This window comes from Daphnia pulicaria, chromosome 7 (assembly GCF_021234035.1).
Source record: "Daphnia pulicaria isolate SC F1-1A chromosome 7, SC_F0-13Bv2, whole genome shotgun sequence".
Lineage (NCBI taxonomy): Eukaryota > Metazoa > Arthropoda > Branchiopoda > Diplostraca > Daphniidae > Daphnia > Daphnia pulicaria.
This window is the reverse complement of record NC_060919.1, coordinates 8,849,720-8,862,020: the sequence shown is the minus strand read 5'-3', so window position 1 is coordinate 8,862,020 and position 12,301 is coordinate 8,849,720.

Below are 12,301 nucleotides of genomic sequence, written 5' to 3'. Positions count from 1 at the left end.
ATATGATACCGCGCTGAAACTATCTACAAGTACGTTTTTCTACCTTATGCTACCATCTAGTAATGATAGTTAAGTTTCTCTTAAGAATAGTATAAGAAAAGAAATATCGATAAAAGAATTATTGAAGGGCTAGCGCCACTACCGACCACTGCCCGTAACATTGTGGGCAACGCAATTCCTCAAAGACGAAACTTCCCCCCTTCATCTTGTTTAAAGATCGCCGCCGTTGCCGACAATGTTACGGGCAGTGGTCAGTAGTGGCGCTAGCGTATTAGCGCGGAGGGTGGTAGGGAGATAGTTTTAGGGTGGGTTCTGGTCAGGTGAATAAATGGGGCGGCGTCGTCGGCTGGCTCTTCCATTGAGTTGGCCATCTCCTTATCTCTGATCTGGTCAGAATAACCAAAAATGTATGGATAATCTCAAGCAAATTGAAACAATTTTTTTTCATGAGCACTATTTCGACTAATCCTGTTAATGTTCTCACATAACCCTCTCTTAATATTTAAATTTGAAAATTTGAAAATTAGGGTATTTTTGTAATTCAATTTTGATCTATTAACAAGCGATCTCCCACTCAACCGGACCGTTTTGGTGGAGGTACTTTTCGGATCGTAATCCGGAAAAGGACTTTACAAATCCGGACTAGGTCTATTCTGTTCAGAATCGCATGGCGATTCCAATGGAATTAAGTCCGGATTTTTATCTTTTCCCGTTCACGAGATAATCACGGTTGAAAATCGTGAAATATCACGAAAACCCAAAGTCTCCCCCTCCGACTATATCGCTTTTAGCCGTATATTCGGCTTATACAAAAAAACTAATTTATACAAAATGTAGCCCTTTCATCCCTTTTTCAGAATCCAAAAGGATTTTCTATAATTCTGTAAGATGTCCGAGATATCACGATTTTCGTGATACCCCCATTTCGACATATTTTTCAAGCATTTTATTCGGCGTTGCCGATTTCCGTATATGTGACTTCGCCCCCACTCCTTCGCTTTTTCCATTGTTTCCTATGTATCAAGTCCCATCTGTATCGATATACAAGGCCTTGATACATAGGAAACAGGGAAAAAGGGAAGGAGTGGACAGAAAAGGGGGCGAAAAGCACATATACGGCAATCGGCAACGCCGAATGAAATGCTTGAAAAATATGTCGAAATGGGGGTATCACGAAAATCGTGATATCTCGGACATCTTACAGAATTATAGAAAATCCTTTTGGATTCTGAAAAAGGGATGAAAGGGCTACATTTTGTATAAATTAGTTTTTTTGTATAAGCCGAATATACGGCTAAAAGCGATATAGTCGGAGGGGGAGACTTTGGGTTTTCGTGATATTTCACGATTTTCAACCGTGATTATCTCGTGAACGGGAAAAGATAAAAATCCGGACTTAATTCCATTGGAATCGCCATGCGATTCTGAACAGAATAGACCTAGTCCGGATTTGTAAAGTCCTTTTCCGGATTACGATCCGAAAAGTACCTCCACCAAAACGGTCCGGTTGAGTGGGAGATCGCTTGTTAAATGCAATAAAATTGAAATTTTGAAAAATTGAAATGTGAAGCTTAGCTGTGCGTCGAGAATCTGGAGGCGTACTACACCGTTGCAGAAAACCTCCTAAAAGTCATGTTTGGAAAGCCTTTTATTCATTTGTTAACACTGATACCAATTTTTAGGCGCCATTGAGCTATTGGAAGCCCAACTCATTTTTCTGCAGAACACGCAGGATAGCGTTGGCTTTTTTAGTTGATGCTTCTCTCCTGGGAGGTGGAATGGTGTTTTTCCTGGGTCTGTTTAGAGATTTAGATTAGGAGTCGGCTTGCTGCTTACTCCGAGCTGAGAAGCTGTTGGTGTTGTTGCTGCTTTTTCTGGTTGTGGTGTTTGTACACTCACTTCCATAAATAACGATACAGGGGAAAGCGCAAAACAACGCACCTATATTGGACACAGTGGTGTACAGCCTTTGTTGTTTGTTATCGAGAGGGAAGAGTTACTTTTTTTTCTTTGTAAGAAAGAAGAATTTTGGTTAAAGCCAAAATAGGTGCGTTGTTTTGCGCTTTGGCCTGTATCGTTATTTATGGAAGTGAGTGTACCAACTTCGGAGTTCAACCGTCAAACGACTGAGTCGCTCTGCAGCCTCTATTTGATCTTCAATAAGTTTTTGAACTTGATCAATGTCTGTCATCTTATTTGTTGCTGATTTTTTCCACTCAGCTTGAAGTTTGAGGGGGGTCGAGCGAAGAATTCTCGATCCTAGGAGACCTCATTGGCTTGTTCTTGGTACTCCTATTGAAGTTACGTCTTAGTTTAATAATACACACGAGATTGTAGAAGGAAATCAGCACGTATATTAAGAAGTAGAGCACAGAACGTAGTAACTATACACGTGTCAGAGCTAGCAGACGAATATATATGTAGCATTTCTCAAGTTCAGACAGGTTTTTTGACAACAGCGTCACCACCTCAATCAGTTCAGCAACGTACCGGTGTCTTACTTCAATATAATAACTCTAAGCGTCTCCAAGCGTTGATGTGCGAGTGGATAATTAGCTGGAAGCACCTGAGTGCTGTGGTGTCGGCCATATCTCTCACTGGCTGGAGTGTATCAGCTTATGTGTGTGTGTGCTTCTATTAGGACGTCTGGCTTTCCAAACATGACTTTTAGGAGGTTTTCTGCTACGGTGTAGTACGCCTCCAGATTCTCGACGCACAGCTAAGCTTCATATTTCAAATAATCTTTCTGGTAGCCAAATTTTTGTTCCGCAAGAATTGTAGATTCGTGGACAGAAACGTTGAATTATTTCCCTGAAAGTTGTCCGTTCCAGTACATCCACTTCGAATTTAATTTAGCGTTTTGACAGTTTTGTTGAGGAAGCTGGGACTGGAGTTGGGTTGCCATCAGCTACTGCAGCAGCTCCTGCTGCAATAACAGCAATCAGCCGTTTGGAATGGGTTTCGTTGATCTTGTAATTTGTTGGCGATCAATTCCTTTCTTGAGCTGTTGCAGCATCTGGCGCTCGATCTTTGTTGAGTGCCAAATATCAGCAGAAACGTTTGTTCTTGTCGTTTTCTTTCTACATTTGCCAGGATTTTTTTGTATTTGTCTGTTTTGTATTTTATGATGATGAGTGCATCGCCTACCTCTTCTTCTATCTCGATTTGGTAGTTTGATTCAACTTCAAATTGTTTTTTGGGGGTTGCACCTGTGGTTTCTCGTGTAACCCCTGAAGTGAGCCTAGTGAATTTGCTGCAAAATTTATTTTACGTTAGATTCAGCTCCCAGCACCAGGTTGTGGATGGTAAGATCCACTGTCACGTTTCTATATTCCTTGATCGTTTATCCACTGTGTGATGTGTCCTCTGATTTCTTCGGGTGACTAATTTTCTTGGGAGATCCATTATTTCTGTTTAGGAAAGAAAAAATATAATTTAGTTTTATTTGCTTAAGTTTAAATATTTGATTTGGCAAAGCCTGTGTTTCAGCTTGTCAGCTGCTTGATTGGTTGTTCTCATTGTTTGGAGTGTAGCGCCTCATACGGTGTTGTTCGAAAATTGAAAGGGCTTTTCTTTATGGTATCTTCCAGTAAACAGCCTGGTGCAACTGGCTAATCAGTTTGAGCAGCGATCCTAATTTGCCACATGTGTAGGAGCGGGAGTTTTCAGCTCGCATCTGAAAAAATTTTGAGAAAAAAATAGTTAAGGAGTTTGGCTAGACTGCTTTGCCCATTGAATGTGTTTGGGATGGTGTTTGACTTAGTTCAACACAAGGGTTGAAGAGAGTTGTTTGTTTGACTAAATTCAACATGAAGGTTGAATTGAGTTGGTTTGTTAATGTTAACTTCGGAGTTGGCGGTACTGAATCTTTGAGTATATATGAGATTTTTTAAAAGTCGAATCTAGAACTAATAGAAGAAAAAAATTTGTGTTTATCGGTAATATTCCGTCATTCTTAAAATAATACATAGCTGTGATGAAAGGAGCAACTAGTCTTCCATTTGTTTCTCCAATTTTCTGATCCGGTTGATTCTAGATGTGGATCGCTTCTTTGTTGGTGGTCTGCCTCTGCTTCTGCTTATCTAGAGTGATAGTGGCTCTACCACTGCGGATGGTGGGATCACTTTCGGTAGGGGAGGGTGGGGTTATCCTGGACAAATTTGGTATTTCATCGACTATTAGGAAATTTATTACGTTTGGACAATGAATAATGATGAAAGTATAGTTTATGGTTATCCTCATTTTCCCTATTTTTCTCAAGGTTGTCTGTTGAGAAGTCTCTGAGTTATACAGTTTAGAAAAATCGTAACAAGTTAAGAAAAATAAAAAACGGGGGTAAAACAGGACGGTTTGGGTGATCAATTGAACAAGCAAAAAATATCTACAGTTTTATTGGTTTTTTGTAAATATTAAAGTATAGAGAAATGTCTGTTCTCTTGTTAAAAAAAATGATGAATTCTGGTTAATTAAAACTGATTTTCATAAATTAAAACTAGAGGGTAAATACTTGACAAATCGGGCGGAATCGTCTGAAAAAGAGGCCGTTTTCAGTTTTCCCTATCTACATTGCAGTCCACTTTGGCCCCCGAGCGTCTGTCTAAACAAACCCCCAGCAATGGTCCTCTAGGAAAGTTGCTATAATGTTTTAATTATGTACATTTATCATTTGAAAATTATCACAACTAATAAAGGGATGGGCAGGCTATTATTTTATTATTTTTTTATATTTAATTTTTCAGCTATTAGTTGGTCGTAACCCAAAAAAAACTATAGAAAAAAATATTAAAAAATTGCGGTTTTCTTACATTTCTTAATTTTTGAGAAATGAAATAGATGGAAACATCAAATTACATTCTCGTATAAGGAATAACATTCTTCACATTAAAATAATTTTTTCATGAATTTCTTCTAAATAGTTTAGTCACAGGATCGTTTGTCCAATGCTGGATCCGTCCAACATAACCTCGCTCTCCCCAACGGTTTCAGCAACCTCTTCACCTTCACAAAGCACCTCCACAATATCCTGTTCCTCCTCCGCGGATGTCTCTTGTTGATGCTGATTGTTAGGGTTGGTATGTAACGGCTCCCTTGTCTTGGTGTAAACCGGATAGCTCCATAGTATTTTGGTTTGAGGAGTTCTGCCAGATCCTGGGATGAAAGATGTTTCCTGATAATTGGCTCTAGGGCCAGCAGAGGGTTGTCGGGTTGGACACCTAATATTCCTTGGACTCTCAGTGGTGAGCTGCTCGTACTATCTCTGGTGTAAGGTTTGGACGGGGATCGCCTGTCCTGTATTCGGCAAACGGAACAATTGAGCGGCGGAAACATGCTTCCCTTCTTCTTTCTCCCGTGTTTCTATAATGGGGTTGAAGGATCGGTCTGGTCCACTCTGGAAAAAATCCGAGCCGATGAGCTTCGGCTCGCTTCATTTTCTGTTCGGGAGTAACTGTGAGAACAGAAAGGAGATCTACTGGGAGGGGAACACTACAAGTGGAAGGAAAAATATATAGTTTGATATGCACGTGTAAAATTAAATTCAAGAAAAACAATTAAGTTGCTATTAATGAAGAAGAAAGTTTGCGATACAAAAAATGAAAATAATTGTTACGGCTAAGTTATGGCTAAGTGTGAGTGTGTATGTGTCGGCCACCATGCGGTTTCACCGAAAAAATGGTGATGATGGCTATCAAATGAATTTATTGGAAATCACAAACACTCAATTCATACATACACAACTGAATTTAATTTTGTTGCGGTAGGTGGCAAATAGAAAGCACGGATTAGCAGACGGGAAGTGTGTGTTTTTTCCTTAAAACCGTGTCAAAGGACAGACTTTGTTGCCAAGATGGCTTTCAATTTTCAAGATGATGGCACTAGTTTAAGTATTTGCATCCCTTGGTTGTATTATGACGATTCAGAATGGTACAGATAGTTTATCGTACGGTAGTTACTAGACCCAGCCCATTCCCAATATCTTAAGTTAACATAGGGGAGAACGGGGACACCGAAGATCGTACTCTCGCAAATAAGCTGGGAGAGCGATAATACGGCCGGATCGTGTTTGGCCGTTGAAGAGGATTTCATTTCCAACATTGGCAGTGACGTAAGTTTGTTGACTTTCAACCTCATTGGATTATTATTCTTCTGGTTTTCATGAAAGGTACCAGAAACATTTTTCCGTCTATCAAATCAAAATCCCACTCATCGATGCGACGAATAAGTTTAGAAACAATATATGTTTGTAATCTTTTGAGAAGTATGGGTGGTTAAATGCTGATACTGCAAGAGACAAATTTTCTTCCTACAGTGATATAGTTTCAAGATCTTGTGGGTACTCAAAAACATTGACGCAAACAACGATTGAACCGTTTGTTATCATACACAGACCGGACCCATCTTGGACAGTCCCGGTTTTTACCCCAAATCTTCCATCCCCTTACGCAAAATTAAATATTTTCCCCAAAAAATACGCGAAATTGTTACCCACACCCCCTTGAATTTTTTGTATTTGTAGCTTCAAAATTAAAAAAAAAAATACAGCGATTTCAATTTTTCCATGTTCTGGCTGGGGTAAAATAAGTCAGCCGCCTGTATCAGGTTAGACAGGGTCTAAAAAAGGGGACAAAATCAAGTATATTTTTTTAAATAAAAAAATTAGGGAGTTACATGATGATGTCATGTTGAAAGTTTAGAGACTATAAGTGGAAAAATGTGAAAGTTTGCTTATAGGGAAAGGAATTCAAATTTAAGGTAGGCCTTGTATATTGGAGGGACGAAGTTTGCCCAAGGCAACAACAGACAAAAATTTATAGATACCCTCTACTGGCAAAATATGACCCCACGTATTTTTCCAAAGTGACTTCAAACTACTACCATCGTTGAAATAAATGGTACGTCTCAACCGTACGGAATAATTTTTTTACAGTATTAGAGGCGATTGAATTATCTATGCAGTGGTATAAACATTTTAGTCTTAAAGTTTTTTTTTGTCTAATAAGAGTAAAAGCGGAGAACAAATTTGCAAATTATTGTAGTGTTTTTTTCTTACTTCAATAGCTCCGGTAGTTTTTGTCTGAGATCAATCAAACTTTGTAAGAAGTAGATTTACATCTAAGATAATATTGTAGTAAAAATTAAGATTTTAGATTGTTTCTTACTATTTTCCCTTTCCAACATGGACGGTGTCCAACATGGGTCCGGTCTCCCCTACATTATTATGAAACTTATTGGTTTTTTTGGTCCATCCATTGAAAATTCGTTGTTTTTCAGAAAGTTCTATGCAACGTATAATATCATGGTGTAAAGAAGGTAATTACGTAATGCGCGGCCTAATTCTGAAACCAAATAACATTATTTTGTCTGAAAGGTCACAATTGCGTCTCTCCTGCTCAAGTTAATTGTTGTTAATCTCAAAGCGAATGGTGGATTGCATAACTGCACTGTCACGCTGAACAGAGAAAGGCTGCAAAAAATTGCAGTTGAATTTTCTGTGCTAGATGTGCAACTAAAGAAATATGTTGGTAGAGCAAACGATGTGCTATGTTGCTTTCAGGATAATGTAACTGAACATCCTATTTCAACACAAACCATGCACGAAAACTTTAGCAGCCTTCCTAAATTTTCTTGCTTATCTTTCAACACTCGGGTAAAGTTTTCCCAGTCAGCATAACATACTTTACAACATTCCTCCCCTTGTTGTCACTCACTCAGAATTTTTTTTTCTTACATAACTGTGTTTGTAAGTATAGTCTGTGTTGTTCTGTGTACCACAGAACTGGATAACGCAGAATCAATAGACGACACGGATCAATCTATTTCAGACGACAGCGATGTTGAAGCTGAAGGAACAGAACTAAATCCCCCCGTAGAACCCCAAAAAGTTGAAGGAAAAGTAACCGGTATAACTGTCTTCACTGACAACGCCCTTGCAAAAAGATCAGCGAAATGGAAAAAAAAAAACTATTTCATCTGCGGTTACAACTGTCGACTTCCTAAATCGTCATAAAGACATGAAAACTTATGCTATGAAAAGAGCATTAAAGTTACAAGATGCTGGTGATATTGTCTTTCGCTCAATATCAGATAGCGCAGATGTTTCTACAGATTCCTATATCACGACTCAAGAAGATTATCTCGATCCTGTATTCCGTTGTTGCTGGGGAAAGAGACCAAAAGTAGGTCAAATGTACGGTACAAAGTACGTGGAAGATTATCAGAGTGACATTAAAAGCCTCTACAATTGCGGAGAAGCCGACAAGAAGAACAAAAAGAGTCCTGCGCAAATGCTTGACATTTTGGAGTCGCGATATCCGAACGAATTTTGCCTGCCATCTGAAAATGACATTCGCACCGAAATAAACAAACTCCAAACAAAAAAAAATCAGCGGTGAGATTTCCTACTATAAGGGTAAAGTGAATAAAAACAAGTGAAAGCTACCAACAATTTCAACAGTTATTGTCCGTTTCACAAGAATTACTTTTTATGATCGGATGTGTTAACGGATGCGTTAACTTGCCTAATTTCGCAAAGAGTGTGTCTGTGCTGTATGCAAGACGTTGCAAACAACATGCTAACTATGAAAGATGTAAACCAGGCAACTGGAATACCTGATTAAAATAGTCAGAAGTAATTATACATGGTACTTGCAGAACTTGGGCCATTGCCATCAAAAGAAATCCAAATGAAGCAGAGACCTAGTCAACACACATAAAGAGGTAAAAGTTAGATTCACGCAACAAGTAAACATGTCCGACAGTTATCTTACTAGAGACTCCATACCAGTGACTTCATACCAGTTACGTCAAAAAGAAATCTCAATGAAGCAGAGACCTAGTCAACACACATGCAGCGAAAAGTAATATGAAAGCAACAAGGAAATGCGTCTAACGCTTATTATACCAAAGACTCCATACCATTGACGTCCAAGACAGACCTAGTCAATATGCAAGATAGAAATGTCATCATAAAACGTTGTAAACACCAATATGTGCAACAATAAAAAGACCCTTGAACACAATTAAAGTCATTCTCAAAAATCTTGGGAGAACTCCAAATAACAACTGCATTACTTTCAGAGCACTCGTTATCTAATTTTTCCCCATTTTCTGGTTCTAATTCTTTCAATTACTCTTCTGAAATTCTCAATTACAGCGTTGACCGGACGATTTGAAACGTTTCATCATTGAACGGGTACAAGTGAGAAGAGAAAAAGATCAGTCAGTTAGAATTTAGGAAGCAAAAAGATCGTGTCAGATCCTTTACGAGTGTGATTGCAGGGTAGTAACTGTTCTGACAAGTTAATTGCGTAAGGGACGTTGTTGCGGAGCGGACTGTGGCTGTCGGTGCAGGCAGTAAAAGTAGGGCTCTCCGTCTGACTATTATAGCAGCGGTGATTTGTACATAACTTCTGGACTATCTTTATATCGATTATGGGCAACGCTCGCGCACATATCGCCAACCAAATAAAAAAAAGCAAACTATACCGTATCAGTCAAACTCTTACTGTATGGAAAGCCAGATGCCCTGATAGAAGCGGACACGTACAAGTCCAGTCACACACCAACGCTTTGGAAACATCTCGTAAGTGGAGACATCGATTACCAAGAACAAGCCATAGAGGTCTCCTACGAACGAGAATTCTTCACTCGAGCCTCCTAAAATGTAAGCCAATTAGACAAAATCAGTAGCAAATAATGTGACAAACATGGATCAGGTTTTAAAATTTATTGAAGATTGTTCCAACAAAAAATCACACTTAGTTTTATACGTCTTGTATAAATTTGATTGGATGTTTATACTTTCTAATAGTAGATTTCACACGTCGGCAGTGTGGCTCAATTATCAGCTGATCGGAAATCAATCCTAGTTTGTCAGGGAGCTACGGTGTTCATTAAGTTATAAACTAATATGAAAGCAACAATATTTTTCCGAAAACACAGAAAATTTACAGCAGGAAAATCAGAATTGGCGATTTATTTATTTTATAAGTTGAAGCATGAAAAAAACGATGGTGTGAATATAAAGCATGAAAAAATCTATAATAAACGCAACAAAACTGTTTCATTTGGCGATTTACAGTCTCATGCCTCGCCAATATTTGTTATTTTTGCTGATCTGGGCAGATCAAAATAACGCTGTTCATTGTATCGCCGATCGGTTATAAATTTCTCTCGTGGTTAAAGGTCTTCAACAATTGGATTCCAAGGCGAAGGTCTGGCCATTCGCCGCTCGGAACACCTCCGTGAGCCCAAACAATATGTGGGTATAAATTTCAACATCATATCGCAAGCCAGGACCATTGAATTTGTGAGACCCCCATTTAGGGTCTGTCTGATGGTTCTATGATTTTAAAATCAGTTCCACCAAGAGAAATAAACGTCGATGCATCTCTTGGAGCTTTTTGGAAACGGTTCTCCCAGTTAAGCTTTTGTAATAAAATTGAGTAAATTTATGAACCGATTTTTTAAAAATAAAAGAAAATATTCTACTTAATACTGGTCTGCAAGAAGGTTGATGAATGTGAGAACTTTCACTATCGTTGATTAGGGTTGCATCAAAAGTTTCAATACTATATCGTTAAACAGCATCAAAACCCATAATAGATCACAAAAGTTCCGTCGAAAATAATTCATTGAGGCTAATTATCTTAGGTTATGTTTTTGAAACCATGGCGGTTTCACTTGAGCATTCGTTGCATTTGCAGCTTTCATCGCAAAAAACACATTCAACTTGCAGCAACAGAAAAAATAGTTCTATAGTTCAGATGGTGGAACCTTAGTTTGGTACAACTAAGGTCTGAGATTTGATTCTTAGGTTATTAGTTGAGTCTGATTATCATGCTGTGACTGCTAAAAATTTAATAAAACATGCATTCACATCTAAATTATATCGTCATATTTATTTAGAGCTTTTCTTCCCATAACCAATTTTGAATAACAAATATAATTCTAAAATTGACATCAATGTCGACATTGAGTTGAGGTTTTTTGTTGGTAGTCATTCACTCTGAATGTTCACATTTCTCGTAATATCCCTACCTGGAAACGTAATTCCTCTTGCAAATCCCAAATTGCTCTTACCAACATGTTATATATATACCAAATTATAAATATAACTAAATTCCTCCTGACACATCTCCTGCATCTATCCAAAAGATGAATTTCCACCAGGTTCTTCTCAATTTGTAGAAACGTCATCGATTGAATCAGAGTAAAAAACAATTCCCAATTCTTTAAACAACAGTAATCCATCGGCTAGTAAAAGTGCAAAGACTCCTACGCAAGATGCAATCAAAACTAAACTAGAAGAAGTGAACAATGAATTATGGTTAGATTGTATAAGCGTCGAGATGCAGACATGCTGACTCCTGACGAAGAAATTGTTTTCAAAAAGAAAAAAAGGGGAGAAGACTTGAAACTCCATGCTTGAAAGTAAATTGATGGAATGGCATAATCGCCAAAGAAATCAGAAAAAGCGTGACAATCTAGCTGTTGTTCTGAAATATGCCACTTCCGAATTCAAATCGAAATTGAAACTCCGTAATGAAGTTGGCAAACCAAGAATTGAAACTGTTCAACCGTACTTTATGAGGCTATCGTCAATATCACAATGCATGGATCTGCCGGCCAAGAAAAGAGAAGAAATTGAATTTTTCGGTGCATCTTGACACAGACGACTTAATTGCCCAATTCAACAGAGACGGTTTTGATGTCAATCGAAGTTCAGTTTACCTTCAATTAAAACCAAAGCGGTTCAATAGTTCAGAAGGAAACGGCATTTCCAGTGCAACTTATACATACCAAAATGATCATTACAAAAGTAATCCTGATCAACGGTTTTGCAAGGCTACAATCAATAATTTGGAACAGCTCGCCTTGCTTCTTGGACCTTCTGAAGTGATTTTCCTTTCTCAAGATGACAAGACAAGGTATTGTTTACGGAATATCAATGAAACTACATTATTCTCATCTTTTATCATAATTTATATTTTACGCTATATAGAGTGGATATTGGAATTGTTGCACCAAATAAGCAAGTCCTGATACTCATGCATCTAGAGTACCACATTCATCTTCTAGATCATAACTGGGTTGTGACATCGGGGCACAAACTAATTCCTTCAGTGTATGCCGGAATTGTTATTGCCAATTACGATTGGTGCAAATGGTCTTGGAAAACCGGATGCTTTCGGCTATTCTGGACAGACGTATATTGTAGTTCACCCTGGGAAACATAACTTCTCGACAGCATTGGCCAATGGAATGGATTTTGAAAAGTTCCTGTTGCATTCCTCATTCGAGT